Raw genomic sequence first — 17,500 nt, 5'->3', positions numbered from 1 at the left:
GCCTTTTTCTCGTTCCTTTTTTATCTCTCTCGCCTTCGTTTTGGTTTTTTTTTTCGCCCCTTGGCTCTTTTTTTCTCAGGGCCCGCGCCCTTGCGACACACAACACGGCTCGGCCTTCGCGTTCGGAGAGTCCCGCGCGCGCTGGGGGCGCGGGGACGGGGCTCGGCTGGGGCTGACCCGCCCCCGAGGCCGGCCCGAAAAAGCACCGGACGTGCTAGAGGAGACAGCGACCCGACAAGGCGGGCGCGGCCCGGACAACACCGAGGCCCCGAGGCCGGGGCGGCTCGCTCTGCAGCAGGCGGCGGCACGACAAAGGAGCGCCGTGCGCGGTGCGCGCGCGGAACGGGCTCTTTTCCCCCGTCCGTGCTCCCCCGGCCCCGCCATCGGTTCTCGTCAGCCCTCTCACTCTCTCTCGCTCTCGAGGGGGGGGGGGTTTGGTTTCGTTTTCTCTCGGCTCAAGCTCGAGCCGCACCGCCGCCCGGTGCTGCTCGCGGCCGGCACCCACGGGACGCTAAACTCGGACCAGGGCCAGCGCCGGCACCTCGCGTGGTTTTAAGGACACCTTGAGTGCTCACGGGGCCACGCGGCCATCACACAGCCTGGGACGGTAAAGATGTTCCTTCCCCGGCAAGCGGAAGGAGCGACACCTCGCCTGCGACGGGAAGCGAATTGGACAGGAGACCGCCCTGCTCGAGGGACCGGACACCACCGAGACTTCGCCCGGAGGAGCCGGCCCGCCGGGGGCCCTTTCCGACGCGACCCGAAAAGCCTCATCAATCGGACGGGGACAGAAAGAAAAGCAGCCGCGGGGCAACGGGGAGCCCCCGCGGCCGCGGGTTCCTGGGACAACGGCAACGGAGCAGGGCTCCAACATGCGTGCGAGCGGGACACGTCCCCGAGAGGCCCTCCCTTGGCGCCGCCGAGCCTCCCCGACGCTCCCTAGGCCCCCGACGCCGGCGGGCCGCTTGCAACCTTCGGGATCGATCACGCAGCAGAGGAAGAGAGCGGGGGGTGCCGCCACCCGCCCGCGGGCCGCAAGACAACGGAAAACGGAGCAGCTGCCACCGACCACGCCGCGGGCCACCGGCTTTCGCCCGCCTCGCAGCGATCGGCTTCCCACCCGGAAAAAAAGCCGGGGGGAAGGGCAAGCCACCGCACCAAAAAAAAAACTAAAAAAAAAAGCACGCCATGCGTCGCACGACCCGTGCTAGCCACGGGGGTCACGAGCCAGGGGTGGGGGCGAGAACGCGCCTCTCAACTCCTCCCGTAAAACCCCTCCAACCACCGGACATACGGTCTCTTTTCTCACTCGCCAACACAGCCAGCCCTTCTCTCTCGCCTTTCGCTTTCGCTTCGGTGGCGGCCCGTGACCCTTCGTCAGCGCGCGCTTCTCGGTGCCGCGGCTTAGGGCCGCGAGAGAAAAAGAACGGAGGCCGGGCGGGCACCCCCACACTGCCCCGCACACCGGCACGCTTTAATAAAAAAGAACGGAGCCGCTCGCAAAACCCAGCCCCCGCCGGCAACGGCAACCACGGCAGCCGGGGCAGGCCAGACACCACGGGCCGCCCCGGCACGGTGCCTCGATCGCGCCCGGCCGATACCGAGAAAGGGCGAGGCGCCGCCGCCCCGCCCACGACACACTCTCGGGGGCTCACTCGCTCGCTCGCTCTCTGTTGGGTTGCGGGGTCCGTCCTGGGGGGGGGGACACGGCCGGCCACCGCGGCCGACCGCCGCCCCGGAAAAATTCTGCCCGCTACACGCGGGTCCCCGGCTTAGGGCCGAGGAAGGGGGACGACTTCAACAACACACGGCAGGGCCGGACACTCCCGTCACCGAGCCCCCCTTCGCAGGCAAGCAAGCGAAGCCGAGAGGCGAGGCCACACGCCCCACTGCATGTCCCCCGCTGCCCTTTCGATACGGACACAACTCTGGCAACACAGGTCGGGAGCGGGAAACGAGGCGCAGCCAACCTCGGCCAAGCGAGCCACGCCCGGGGGGCTCTCGGGGAGGGGGGCCAGGGAAAGCCCGGGCAGGCTCAACACAACCCCGGGCCGGCCCCACAGAAATCCAGCCCCGGCTGCCGGCCACCAGCGTGCACCGGGACCGACAGCCGAAGAAATGCCGCACCCGGCGAGCGGGCGGGGCCCCGGCTTAAGGCCGGGCAGAAAAGGGGCGAGGCGCCGCCGCCTCGCCCGCCACCATCCCCGGGGGAGCGAGCAGGCGCCCGGCTCCCCGTTGTCACGAAACCGGCAGCAGCCGGGCCGGAGCGGGACACACTCGCGGCTTTCTCGCCCTCTCTCTGGGCCTTTTTCTCGCTTCTCCCCCGCCTGGAACAACGCAGCCTCGCCTGGGCCGGGGGAGCGCGGTGGCTCTCGGATCGCATCGCTCTCTCTGGGGGCTTTCTCGCTTCTCCCCCGGACTGAACACGCAGCCTCGGCCTGGGCCGGGGAGCGGCTCTCGGATCGCATCGGTCTCTCTGGGGGCTTTCTCGCTTCTCCCCCGACTGAGCACGCAGCCTCGCCTGGGCCGGGGAGCGGCTCTCGGATCGCATCGGTCTCTCTCTCTGGGCTAACCTGTCCCAGTCGAACTGGGTAAGACGGGAAGCCGGACGAAGCCACGCGACTCGCCCCGACATCGGCGGTGTTCTTCTGGCCCTGGCGACCGCACGCGCGTCCGCCCTTCTCCGCCACGGACACAGGCACGGCAACAGCCTGTGGGGATACGGCCCGTCACCTCGTTCCCATAATACGGACAGATGGGCCCGAAGCGGCGGAGGCCGGAAAGAGAACCGATGTACGTGACCGAGGGGGCGCAGTGGCGCACGCCGCCTTCTACGATGACATAGCCGGAGGCAGCGAGAAACAGCGACCCCTTGGAGTACTTCCAGGCCGGCGGCGGACAACAGGTCTACCAGCCATGAAACGGGCAACAGGTCTACCGACGGCTTGCTGCGGACAACAGGTCTACCCAGCCATGAAACGGGCAACAGGTCTACCAAGCTGCGGACACCAGGTCTACCCAGGGCATGCTGCGGACACCAGGTCTACCCACGGCTTGCTGCGGACAACAGGTCTACCCAGCTGCGGACAACAGGTCTACCCAGGGCATGAAACGGGCAACAGGTCTACCAAGCTGCGGACACCAGGTCTACCCAGGGCATGCTGCGGACACCAGGTCTACCCACGGCTTGCTGCGGACAACAGGTCTACCCAGCCATGAAACGGGCAACAGGTCTACCAAGCTGCGGACACCAGGTCTACCCAGGGCATGCTGCGGACACCAGGTCTACCCACGGCTTGCTGCGGACACCAGGTCTACCCAGCCATGAAACGGGCAACAGGTCTACCAAGCTGCGGACACCAGGTCTACCCAGGGCATGCTGCGGACACCAGGTCTACCCACTCAATGCTGCGGACAACAGGTCTACCCAGCCATGAAACGGGCAACAGGTCTACCAAGCTGCGGACACCAGGTCTACCCAGGGCATGCTGCGGACACCAGGTCTACCCAGCCAGGAAACGGGCAACAGGTCTACTCACGGCTTGCTGCGGACAACAGGTCTACCCAGCCATGAAACGGGCAACAGGTCTACCAAGCTGCGGACAACAGGTCTACCCAGGGCATGCTGCGGACACCAGGTCTACCCACTCAATGCTGCGGACAACAGGTCTACCCAGGCATGAATCGGGCAACAGGTCTACCAAGCTCCGGACACCAGGTCTACCCACGGCTTGCTGCGGACAACAGGTCTACCCAGCCATGAAACGGGCAACAGGTCTACCAAGCTGCGGACAACAGGTCTACCCAGGGCATGCTGCGGACACCAGGTCTACCCACTCAATGCTGCGGACAACAGGTCTACCCAGGCATGAATCGGGCAACAGGTCTACCAAGCTCCGGACACCAGGTCTACCCACGGCTTGCTGCGGACACCAGGTCTACCCAGCCATGAAACGGGCAACAGGTCTACCAAGCTGCGGACACCAGGTCTACCCAGGGCATGCTGCGGACACCAGGTCTACCCACGGCTTGCTGCGGACACCAGGTCTACCCAGCCATGAAACGGGCAACAGGTCTACCAAGCTGCGGACACCAGGTCTACCCAGGGCATGCTGCGGACACCAGGTCTACCCACGGCTTGCTGCGGACACCAGGTCTACCCAGCCATGAAACGGGCAACAGGTCTACCAAGCTGCGGACACCAGGTCTACCCAGGGCATGCTGCGGACACCAGGTCTACCCACGGCTTGCTGCGGACAACAGGTCTACCCAGCTGCGGACAACAGGTCTACCCAGGGCATGAAACGGGCAACAGGTCTACCAAGCTGCGGACACCAGGTCTACCCAGGGCATGCTGCGGACACCAGGTCTACCCACGGCTTGCTGCGGACAACAGGTCTACCCAGCCATGAAACGGGCAACAGGTCTACCAAGCTGCGGACACCAGGTCTACCCAGGGCATGCTGCGGACACCAGGTCTACCCACGGCTTGCTGCGGACACCAGGTCTACCCAGCCATGAAACGGGCAACAGGTCTACCAAGCTGCGGACACCAGGTCTACCCAGGGCATGCTGCGGACACCAGGTCTACCCACGGCTTGCTGCGGACAACAGGTCTACCCAGCCATGAAACGGGCAACAGGTCTACCAAGCTGCGGACACCAGGTCTACCCAGGGCATGCTGCGGACACCAGGTCTACCCAGCCATGAAACGGGCAACAGGTCTACTCACGGCTTGCTGCGGACAACAGGTCTACCCAGCCATGAAACGGGCAACAGGTCTACCAAGCTGCGGACAACAGGTCTACCCAGGGCATGCTGCGGACACCAGGTCTACCCACTCAATGCTGCGGACAACAGGTCTACCCAGGCATGAATCGGGCAACAGGTCTACCAAGCTCCGGACACCAGGTCTACCCACGGCTTGCTGCGGACAACAGGTCTACCCAGCCATGAAACGGGCAACAGGTCTACCAAGCTGCGGACACCAGGTCTACCCAGGGCATGCTGCGGACACCAGGTCTACCCACTCAATGCTGCGGACAACAGGTCTACCCAGGCATGAATCGGGCAACAGGTCTACCAAGCTCCGGACACCAGGTCTACCCACGGCTTGCTGCGGACACCAGGTCTACCCAGCCATGAAACGGGCAACAGGTCTACCAAGCTGCGGACACCAGGTCTACCCAGGGCATGCTGCGGACACCAGGTCTACCCACGGCTTGCTGCGGACACCAGGTCTACCCAGCCATGAAACGGGCAACAGGTCTACCAAGCTGCGGACACCAGGTCTACCCAGGGCATGCTGCGGACACCAGGTCTACCCACGGCTTGCTGCGGACACCAGGTCTACCCAGCCATGAAACGGGCAACAGGTCTACCAAGCTGCGGACACCAGGTCTACCCAGGGCATGCTGCGGACACCAGGTCTACCCAGCCATGAAACGGGCAACAGGTCTACTCACGGCTTGCTGCGGACACCAGGTCTACCCAGCCATGAAACGGGCAACAGGTCTACCAAGCTGCGGACAACAGGTCTACCCAGGGCATGCTGCGGACACCAGGTCTACCCACTCAATGCTGCGGACAACAGGTCTACCCAGGCATGAATCGGGCAACAGGTCTACCAAGCTCCGGACACCAGGTCTACCCACGGCTTGCTGCGGACAACAGGTCTACCCAGCCATGAAACGGGCAACAGGTCTACCAAGCTGCGGACACCAGGTCTACCCAGGGCATGCTGCGGACACCAGGTCTACCCAGCCATGAAACGGGCAACAGGTCTACTCACGGCTTGCTGCGGACACCAGGTCTACCCAGCCATGAAACGGGCAACAGGTCTACCAAGCTGCGGACACCAGGTCTACCCAGGGCATGCTGCGGACACCAGGTCTACCCACTCAATGCTGCGGACAACAGGTCTACCCAGGCATGAATCGGGCAACAGGTCTACCAAGCTCCGGACACCAGGTCTACCCACGGCTTGCTGCGGACAACAGGTCTACCCAGCCATGAAACGGGCAACAGGTCTACCAAGCTGCGGACACCAGGTCTACCCAGGGCATGCTGCGGACACCAGGTCTACCCACGGCTTGCTGCGGACACCAGGTCTACCCAGCCATGAAACGGGCAACAGGTCTACCAAGCTGCGGACACCAGGTCTACCCAGGGCATGCTGCGGACAACAGGTCTACCCAGCCATGAAACGGGCAACAGGTCTACTCACGGCTTGCTGCGGACAACAGGTCTACCCAGCCATGAAACGGGCAACAGGTCTACCAAGCTGCGGACAACAGGTCTACCCAGGGCATGCTGCGGACACCAGGTCTACCCACTCAATGCTGCGGACAACAGGTCTACCCAGGCATGAATCGGGCAACAGGTCTACCAAGCTCCGGACACCAGGTCTACCCACGGCTTGCTGCGGACAACAGGTCTACCCAGCCATGAAACGGGCAACAGGTCTACCAAGCTGCGGACACCAGGTCTACCCAGGGCATGCTGCGGACACCAGGTCTACCCAGCCATGAAACGGGCAACAGGTCTACTCACGGCTTGCTGCGGACAACAGGTCTACCCAGCCATGAAACGGGCAACAGGTCTACCAAGCTGCGGACACCAGGTCTACCCAGGGCATGCTGCGGACACCAGGTCTACCCACTCAATGCTGCGGACAACAGGTCTACCCAGGCATGAATCGGGCAACAGGTCTACCAAGCTCCGGACACCAGGTCTACCCACGGCTTGCTGCGGACAACAGGTCTACCCAGCCATGAAACGGGCAACAGGTCTACCAAGCTGCGGACACCAGGTCTACCCAGGGCATGCTGCGGACACCAGGTCTACCCAGCCATGAAACGGGCAACAGGTCTACTCACGGCTTGCTGCGGACAACAGGTCTACCCAGCCATGAAACGGGCAACAGGTCTACCAAGCTGCGGACACCAGGTCTACCCAGGGCATGCTGCGGACACCAGGTCTACCCAGCCATGAAACGGGCAACAGGTCTACTCACGGCTTGCTGCGGACACCAGGTCTACCCAGCCATGAAACGGGCAACAGGTCTACCAAGCTGCGGACACCAGGTCTACCCAGGGCATGCTGCGGACACCAGGTCTACCCACGGCTTGCTGCGGACAACAGGTCTACCCAGGCATGAATCGGGCAACAGGTCTACCAAGCTGCGGACACCAGGTCTACCCAGGGCATGCTGCGGACACCAGGTCTACCCACGGCTTGCTGCGGACAACAGGTCTACCAACTCAATGCTGCGGACACCAGGTCTACCCAGCCATGAAACGGGCAACAGGTCTACCAAGCTGCGGACACCAGGTCTACCCAGGGCATGCTGCGGACACCAGGTCTACCCAGCCATGAAACGGGCAACAGGTCTACCAAGCTGCGGACACCAGGTCTACCCAGCCATGAAACGGGCAACAGGTCTACTCACTCAATGCTGCGGACACCAGGTCTACCCAGCCATGAAACGGGCAACAGGTCTACCAACTCAATGCTGCGGACAACAGGTCTACCCAGCCATGAAACGGGCAACAGGTCTACCAAGCTGCGGACACCAGGTCTACCCACTCAATGCTGCGGACAACAGGTCTACCCAGGCATGAATCGGGCAACAGGTCTACCAAGCTGCGGACACCAGGTCTACCCACGGCTTGCTGCGGACACCAGGTCTACCCAGCCATGAAACGGGCAACAGGTCTACCAAGCTGCGGACACCAGGTCTACCCAGGGCATGCTGCGGACACCAGGCCTACCCAGCCATGAAACGGGCAACAGGTCTACCAAGCTGCGGACAACAGGTCTACCCAGGGCATGCTGCGGACAACAGGTCTACCCAGCCATGAAACGGGCAACAGGTCTACTCACGGCTTGCTGCGGACACCAGGTCTACCCAGCCATGAAACGGGCAACAGGTCTACCAAGCTGCGGACACCAGGTCTACCCAGGGCATGCTGCGGACACCAGGTCTACCCACGGCTTGCTGCGGACACCAGGTCTACCCAGCCATGAAACGGGCAACAGGTCTACCAGGCTGCGGACACCAGGTCTACCCAGGGCATGCTGCGGACACCAGGTCTACCCACGGCTTGCTGCGGACAACAGGTCTACCCAGCCATGAAACGGGCAACAGGTCAACCAAGCTGCGGACACCAGGTCTACCCAGGGCATGCTGCGGACACCAGGTCTACCCAGCCATGAAACGGGCAACAGGTCTACTCACGGCTTGCTGCGGACACCAGGTCTACCCAGCCATGAAACGGGCAACAGGTCTACCAAGCTGCGGACACCAGGTCTACCCAGGGCATGCTGCGGACACCAGGTCTACCCACGGCTTGCTGCGGACAACAGGTCTACCCAGGCATGAATCGGGCAACAGGTCTACCAAGCTCCGGACACCAGGTCTACCCACGGCTTGCTGCGGACAACAGGTCTACCCAGCCATGAAACGGGCAACAGGTCTACCCACTCAATGCTGCGGACAACAGGTCTACCCAGCCATGAAACGGGCAACAGGTCTACCAAGCTGCGGACACCAGGTCTACCCAGGGCATGCTGCGGACACCAGGTCTACCCAGCCATGAAACGGGCAACAGGTCTACTCACGGCTTGCAGCGGACAACAGGTCTACCCAGCCATGAAACGGGCAACAGGTCTACCAAGCTGCGGACACCAGGTCTACCCAGGGCATGCTGCGGACACCAGGTCTACCCAGCCATGAAACGGGCAACAGGTCTACTCACGGCTTGCTGCGGACACCAGGTCTACCCAGCCATGAAACAGGCAACAGGTCTACCAAGCTGCGGACACCAGGTCTACCCAGCCATGAAACGGGCAACAGGTCTACCAAGCTGCGGACACCAGGTCTACCCAGGGCATGCTGCGGACACCAGGTCTACCAACTCAATGCTGCGGACAACAGGTCTACCCAGCCATGAAACGGGCAACAGGTCTACCAAGCTGCGGACACCAGGTCTACCCAGGGCATGCTGCGGACACCAGGTCTACCAACTCAATGCTGCGGACACCAGGTCTACCCAGCCATGAAACGGGCAACAGGTCTACCAACTCAATGCTGCGGGCAACAGGTCTACCCAGGCATGAATCGGGCAACAGGTCTACCAAGCTGCGGACACCAGGTCTACCCACGGCTTGCTGCGGACAACAGGTCTACCCAGGCATGAATCGGGCAACAGGTCTACCAAGCTGCGGACACCAGGTCTACCCACGGCTTGCTGCGGACACCAGGTCTACCCAGCCATGAAACGGGCAACAGGTCTACCAAGCTGCGGACACCAGGTCTACCCAGGGCATGCTGCGGACACCAGGTCTACCCAGCCATGAAACGGGCAACAGGTCTACTCACGGCTTGCTGCGGACACCAGGTCTACCCAGCCATGAAACGGGCAATAGGTCTACCAAGCTGCGGACACCAGGTCTACCCAGGGCATGCTGCGGACACCAGGTCTACCCAGCCATGAAACGGGCAACAGGTCTACTCACGGCTTGCTGCGGACACCAGGTCTACCCAGCCATGAAACGGGCAACAGGTCTACCAAGCTGCGGACACCAGGTCTACCCAGGGCATGCTGCGGACACCAGGTCTACCCACGGCTTGCTGCGGACAACAGGTCTACCCAGCCATGAAACGGGCAAGAGGTCTACCAAGCTGCGGACACCAGGTCTACCCAGGGCATGCTGCGGACACCAGGTCTACCCACGGCTTGCTGCGGACAACAGGTCTACCAACTCAATGCTGCGGACACCAGGTCTACCCAGCCATGAAACGGGCAACAGGTCTACCAAGCTGCGGACACCAGGTCTACCCACGGCTTGCTGCGGACACCAGGTCTACCCAGCCATGAAACGGGCAACAGGTCTACCAAGCTGCGGACACCAGGTCTACCCAGGGCATGCTGCGGACACCAGGTCTACCCAGCCATGAAACGGGCAACAGGTCTACCAAGCTGCGGACACCAGGTCTACCCAGCCATGAAACGGGCAACAGGTCTACTCACTCAATGCTGCGGACACCAGGTCTACCCAGCCATGAAACGGGCAACAGGTCTACCAACTCAATGCTGCGGACAACAGGTCTACCCAGCCATGAAACGGGCAACAGGTCTACCAAGCTGCGGACACCAGGTCTACCCAGGGCATGCTGCGGACACCAGGTCTACCCACGGCTTGCTGCGGACAACAGGTCTACCCAGGCATGAAACGGGCAACAGGTCTACCAAGCTGCGGACACCAGGTCTACCCAGGGCATGCTGCGGACACCAGGTCTACCAACTCAATGCTGCGGACACCAGGTCTACCCAGCCATGAAACGGGCAACAGGTCTACCAACTCAATGCTGCGGGCAACAGGTCTACCCAGGGCATGCTGCGGACACCAGGTCTACCCACTCAATGCTGCGGACAACAGGTCTACCCAGCCATGAATCGGGCAACAGGTCTACCAAGCTGCGGACACCAGGTCTACCCACGGCTTGCTGCGGACAACAGGTCTACCCAGCCATGAAACGGGCACCAGGTCTACTCACGGCTTGCTGCGGACACCAGGTCTACCCAGCCATGAAACGGGCAACAGGTCTACCAAGCTGCGGACAACAGGTCTACCCAGCCATGAAACGGGCAACAGGTCTACCAACTCAATGCTGCGGACAACAGGTCTACCCAGCCATGAAACGGGCAACAGGTCTACCAAGCTGCGGACACCAGGTCTACCCACGGCTTGCTGCGGACACCAGGTCTACCAACTCAATGCTGCGGACACCAGGTCTACCCAGCCATGAAACGGGCAACAGGTCTACCAAGCTGCGGACACCAGGTCTACCCACGGCTTGCTGCGGACAACAGGTCTACCCAGGCATGAATCGGGCAACAGGTCTACCAAGCTGCGGACACCAGGTCTACCCACGGCTTGCTGCGGACAACAGGTCTACCCAGCCATGAAACGGGCAACAGGTCTACCAAGCTGCGGACACCAGGTCTACCCAGGGCATGCTGCGGACACCAGGTCTACCCAGCCATGAAACGGGCAACAGGTCTACTCACGGCTTGCTGCGGACAACAGGTCTACCCAGCCATGAAACGGGCAACAGGTCTACCAAGCTGCGGACAACAGGTCTACCCAGGGCATGCTGCGGACAACAGGTCTACCCAGCCATGAAACGGGCAACAGGTCTACTCACGGCTTGCTGCGGACACCAGGTCTACCCAGCCATGAAACGGGCAACAGGTCTACCAAGCTGCGGACACCAGGTCTACCCAGGGCATGCTGCGGACACCAGGTCTACCCACGGCTTGCTGCGGACACCAGGTCTACCCAGCCATGAAACGGGCAACAGGTCTACCAAGCTGCGGACACCAGGTCTACCCAGGGCATGCTGCGGACACCAGGTCTACCCACGGCTTGCTGCGGACAACAGGTCTACCCAGCCATGAAACGGGCAACAGGTCTACCAAGCTGCGGACACCAGGTCTACCCAGGGCATGCTGCGGACAACAGGTCTACCCAGCCATGAAACGGGCAACAGGTCTACTCACGGCTTGCTGCGGACACCAGGTCTACCCAGCCATGAAACGGGCAACAGGTCTACCAACTCAATGCTGCGGACAACAGGTCTACCCAGCCATGAAACGGGCAACAGGTCTACCAAGCTGCGGACACCAGGTCTACCCAGGGCATGCTGCGGACACCAGGTCTACCCACGGCTTGCTGCGGACACCAGGTCTACCCAGCCATGAAACGGGCAACAGGTCTACCAAGCTGCGGACACCAGGTCTACCCAGGGCATGCTGCGGACACCAGGTCTACCCACTCAATGCTGCGGACAACAGGTCTACCCAGCCATGAATCGGGCAACAGGTCTACCAAGCTGCGGACACCAGGTCTACCCACGGCTTGCTGCGGACACCAGGTCTACCCAGCCATGAAACGGGCACCAGGTCTACTCACGGCTTGCTGCGGACACCAAGTCTACCCAGCCATGAAACGGGCAACAGGTCTACCAAGCTGCGGACACCAGGTCTACCCAGCCATGAAACGGGCAACAGGTCTACCAACTCAATGCTGCGGACAACAGGTCTACCCAGCCATGAAACGGGCAACAGGTCTACCAAGCTGCGGACACCAGGTCTACCCACGGCTTGCTGCGGACACCAGGTCTACCAACTCAATGCTGCGGACACCAGGTCTACCCAGCCATGAAACGGGCAACAGGTCTACCAAGCTGCGGACACCAGGTCTACCCAGGGCATGCTGCGGACACCAGGTCTACCCAGCCATGAAACGGGCAACAGGTCTACCAAGCTGCGGACACCAGGTCTACCCAGGGCATGCTGCGGACACCAGGTCTACCCAGCCATGAAACGGGCAACAGGTCTACTCACGGCTTGCTGCGGACACCAGGTCTACCCAGCCATGAAACGGGCAACAGGTCTACCAAGCTGCGGACACCAGGTCTACCCAGGGCATGCTGCGGACACCAGGTCTACCCAGCCATGAAACGGGCAACAGGTCTACTCACGGCTTGCTGCGGACACCAGGTCTACCCAGCCATGAATCGGGCAACAGGTCTACCAAGCTGCGGACAACAGGTCTACCCAGGGCATGCTGCGGACACCAGGTCTACCAACTCAATGCTGCGGACACCAGGTCTACCCAGCCATGAAACGGGCAACAGGTCTACCAAGCTGCGGACACCAGGTCTACCCAGGGTATGTAGCGGACACCAGGTCTACCAACTCAATGCTGCGGACACCAGGTCTACCCAGCCATGAAACGGGCAACAGGTCTACCAAGCTGCGGACACCAGGTCTACCCAGGGCATGCTGCGGACAACAGGTCTACCCAGCCATGAAACGGGCAACAGGTCTACTCACGGCTTGCTGCGGACAACAGGTCTACCCAGCCATGAAACGGGCAACAGGTCTACCAAGCTGCGGACACCAGGTCTACCCAGGGCATGCTGCGGACACCAGGTCTACCCAGCCATGAAACGGGCAACAGGTCTACTCACGGCTTGCTGCGGACACCAGGTCTACCCAGCCATGAAACGGGCAACAGGTCTACCAAGCTGCGGACACCAGGTCTACCCAGCCATGAAACGGGCAACAGGTCTACCAAGCTGCGGACACCAGGTCTACCCACGGCTTGCTGCGGACAACAGGTCTACCCAGCCATGAAACGGGCAACAGGTCTACCAAGCTGCGGACACCAGGTCTACCCAGGGCATGCTGCGGACACCAGGTCTACCCAGCCATGAAACGGGCAACAGGTCTACTCACGGCTTGCTGCGGACACCAGGTCTACCCAGCCATGAAACGGGCAACAGGTCTACCAAGCTGCGGACACCAGGTCTACCCAGGGCATGCTGCGGACACCAGGTCTACCCACTCAATGCTGCGGACAACAGGTCTACCCAGCCATGAAACGGGCAACAGGTCTACCAAGCTGCGGACACCAGGTCTACCCAGGGCATGCTGCGGACACCAGGTCTACCAACTCAATGCTGCGGACAACAGGTCTACCCAGCCATGAAACGGGCAACAGGTCTACCAAGCTGCGGACACCAGGTCTACCCACGGCTTGCTGCGGACACCAGGTCTACCCAGCCATGAAACGGGCAACAGGTCTACCAAGCTGCGGACACCAGGTCTACCCAGGGCATGCTGCGGACACCAGGTCTACCCACGGCTTGCTGCGGACAACAGGTCTACCCACTCCAAGCTGCGGACACCAGGTCTAACTACTCCATTACGCGGACAACAGGTCTACCCACTCCATGCGGCGGACAACATGTCTACCCGCTCCATGCTGCGGACACCAGGTCTGCCCACGCCGTGATGCGGACCACAGGTCTACCTTCGCCATGCTGCACGCAGCCCGGGTCGCACCGGAGCTAGGTAGACCCGGTCGCCGCGGCCGTCGCAGCGCCCTCGCCCTCGACGGCGGACCCACGCCGCCGGTCCCGGAGGCGGGTAGACCTGGTCGCCGCGGCCACGGCGGCCGCCCATCCCGGAGCCCAGTAGACCTGGCCGCCGCGGGACCGGCCAAGTTTCCCGGAGTCGTGTAGACCTGGTCGTCGCGGCCACGGCCGCCGCCGCTGCGCCTTCGCCGGCGACGGCGGTCCCACGCCACCGGCCCCGGAGCCGCGTCGACCTGGCCGCCGCGGGACGGGCCACGTTTCGCGGATCCGGGTAGACGAGGCATCCTTGTACCATCTCGGAGCCGGGGAAACCCCACAGCCTCTTAACGCTCCGGAGCCCAAGTGCTCCAGCAGCCTTGCCCCGCCCGGCAGAATCGATTTCAAGACCAAGACATATTTTCGACAACATTTTATTTCATCATTTCATTTCATTTCATTTCTTTTCATTTCATTTTATTATTTTATTTTATTTCGTTTTGTTTTGTTTTGTTTTGATTTGATTTGATTTGTTTCATTTCCTCTTTGCCTTTTTTGAATGATTGCCTCTTCTATTTACTCGGAAAGAAAATCTTTTCCGGAAAACAAAACTCTTGCCAAATCTTATTTGTGATCCCTTTGGGCCCACAGCCGAGCTGACGGAGGGCCTGTGCCCGGTTCTCGCCCTGCTGACACACTGACCCCCCCAAACGGCGTCCTCCCTACCCCACGCCTCCTCCCCCGTCCCCCAGAGACCCTACCTACAGAGCCCCCCCCCACCACAAAACAGAACCTCACGGGCCGCAGCACAGCCAGGGGAAGCACGTACGTGCAGCGAAACTCGGCCCAAAGCCGCCGCGCCCTGGCACAACTCGCCCTGCCCCTTCCCGCCCCACGGAGGCGGCTGCATCGAGGCGACCGGCGCCGCCGTCGGCAAGCGGGTGGCCGCTTTCGGGCCGGTTCTTCCGCGGAAGGTCTGCAGAGCTCTTGGGGCCTCGGCGCGGGTTTGGGGGGCCGTGAGGGCTCGCTGTCGAGGCGCCCGGGGCCGGCACGAAGCCGCCTGCCCTCTCCCTGTCCCTGCCCCGTCTTCCGCAGCCACCCATTAACGCTGGGGGCGAGCCCGCCCTCCGCCATCAACCTCCCATGCAGCGCTTTCAGACTTTCCCCGCCCCTGCCCATTGTCGGCTGGGGGCGCCCTGCCCCCCGCCGTCAGCCTCCCTGGCAGCGCTTTCAGACTCTCTCGGGCCCCTGCCCATTGTCGGCTGGGGGCGCCCCGCCCCCCGCCCTCAGCCTCCCTGGCAGCGCTTTCAGACTGCCTCGGGCCCTGCCCATTGTCGGTTGGGGGCGCCCCGCCCCCCGCCCTCAGCCTCCCTGGCAGCGCTTTCAGACTGCCTCGGGCCCTGCCCATTGTCGGTTGGGGGCGACCCCGCCCTCCGCCATCAGCCTCCCTGGCAGCGCTTTCAGACTGCCTCGGGCCCTGCCCATTGTCGGTTGGGGGCGACCCCGCCCTCCGCCATCAGCCTCCCTGGCAGCACTTTCAGCCTCTTCCTGCCCCCGCCCACGGTCCCACCGGGCAGTTTACACGGCGGCGGCGGGAGGCTGATGCCGAGGTCGGCAGGCGGAGAGCCTGGTGCACAAGCAGGGATGGCGGCGGGATGATTGGCGCCGTCTGTCCCTGGTCAAAGAAGCTCTCTGTTCAGCTTTCTCGGAGCCTTTTGCTTTGGTGGCGTTCCTTCCTCCTCCGCCCCGGCGCCGCTCAAGCCTGCGGCAGGGCGGCAGCGCGGCGGGTGGGCGGCCGGGGGGAGGGGGGAGGGGGGGGGGAGGGAGGGAGCGCGCGAGCGAGCGAGCGAGCGAGCGAGCGCGCTGCAGAAATGAAGCCCGGAGCAGGGCCGCGGTCCATTCGAGCACGGGGAGGGGGCGCGACAACGCTGCCTGCTCCTGTCGGGGAGCGCTTGGGGAAGTGGGGTGCCGGCACCATGACGGCGGAGCGGACAGGGGCCGCGGCTGGGGAAGAGGCCGGCGGAGCTCGCCAGTGGATGCTGGCGCACGGAGCCGGCAGGGACACCTGGGCACGGCTGGGACCGAAAGTCGCCCGCCTTCACGCCCCGCCTTTCGCCGGGGGGAAGAAGACGCGAGAGCAGGGCTGCCTGCTGGGCTGCCAGTGCCCGCGGTCATGCCGGACGTGCAGGCCGACCGCCGAAGGCGTGCTCGCCGCTGCAGAGACGACAAGGGGGCCGCGCGTCCGATGGAAGAGACGGGGCGCCATCGCGCGGCGGCCGGGCTGCAAGGCCGGCCGACGGTAACAGGACTACCACGCCGCGGGTGGCCAGAGACAAAGACCGGCCGAGGGCAACAGGTCTACCCAGCATTATGCCGGCCGGTACCAGGGCCGGCCGAGGGCAACAGGTCTACCCAGCATTAGGCCAGCCGGAAAGACGGCCGGCAGAGGGCAACAGGTCTACCCAGCATTCGGCCGTCAGGTACAAAGGCCGGCCGAGGGCAACAGGTCTACCCAGCATTCGGCTGGCCGGTAACACGGCCGGCCGAGGGCAACAGGTCTACCCAGCATTCGGCCGTCAGGTACAAAGGCCGGCCGAGGGCAACAGGTCTACCCAGCATTAGGCCGCCACGTCCAAAGGCCGGCCGAGGGCAACAGGTCTACCCAGCATTAGGCCGCCACGTCCAAAGGCCGGCCGAGGGCAACAGGTCTACCCAGCATTCGGCCACCACGTACAAAGGCCGGCCGAGGGCAACAGGTCTACCCAGCATTCGGCTGGCCGGTAACACGGCGGGCCGAGGGCAACAGGTCTACCCAGCATTAGGCCGGCCGGTAACACTGCCGGCCGAGGGCAACAGGTCTACCCAGCATTCGGCCGCCACGTCCAAAGGCCGGCCGAGGGCAACAGGTCTACCCAGCATTAGGCCGCCACGTCCAAAGGCCGGCCGAGGGCAACAGGTCTACCCAGCATTCGGCCGCCACGTCCAAAGGCCGGCCGAGGGCAACAGGTCTACCCAGCATTAGGCCGGCCGGTAACACGGCCGGCCGAGGGCAACAGGTCTACCCAGCATTAGGCCGCCACGTCCAAAGGCCGGCCGAGGGCAACAGGTCTACCCAGCATTCGGCCGCCACGTCCAAAGGCCGGCCGAGGGCAACAGGTCTACCCAGCATTCGGCCGCCACGTCCAAAGGCCGGCCGAGGGCAACAGGTCTACCCAGCATTCGGCCGCCACGTCCAAAGGCCGGCCGAGGGCAACAGGTCTACCCAGCATTAGGCCGGCCGGTAACACGGCCGGCCGAGGGCAACAGGTCTACCCAGCATTAGGCCGCCACGTCCAAAGGCCGGCCGAGGGCAACAGGTCTACCCAGCATTAGGCCGCCACGTCCAAAGGCCGGCCGAGGGCAACAGGTCTACCCAGCATTCGGCCGCCACGTCCAAAGGCCGGCCGAGGGCAACAGGTCTACCCAGCATTAGGCCGCCACGTCCAAAGGCCGGCCGAGGGCAACAGGTCTACCCAGCATTCGGCCGCCACGTCCAAAGGCCGGCCGAGGGCAACAGGTCTACCCAGCATTAGG

This window comes from Sturnus vulgaris, unplaced genomic scaffold (assembly GCF_052056855.1).
Source record: "Sturnus vulgaris isolate bStuVul1 unplaced genomic scaffold, bStuVul1.hap1 Scaffold_166, whole genome shotgun sequence".
Classification (NCBI taxonomy): Eukaryota; Metazoa; Chordata; class Aves; order Passeriformes; family Sturnidae; genus Sturnus; species Sturnus vulgaris.
This window is presented reverse-complemented; position numbering follows the sequence as displayed.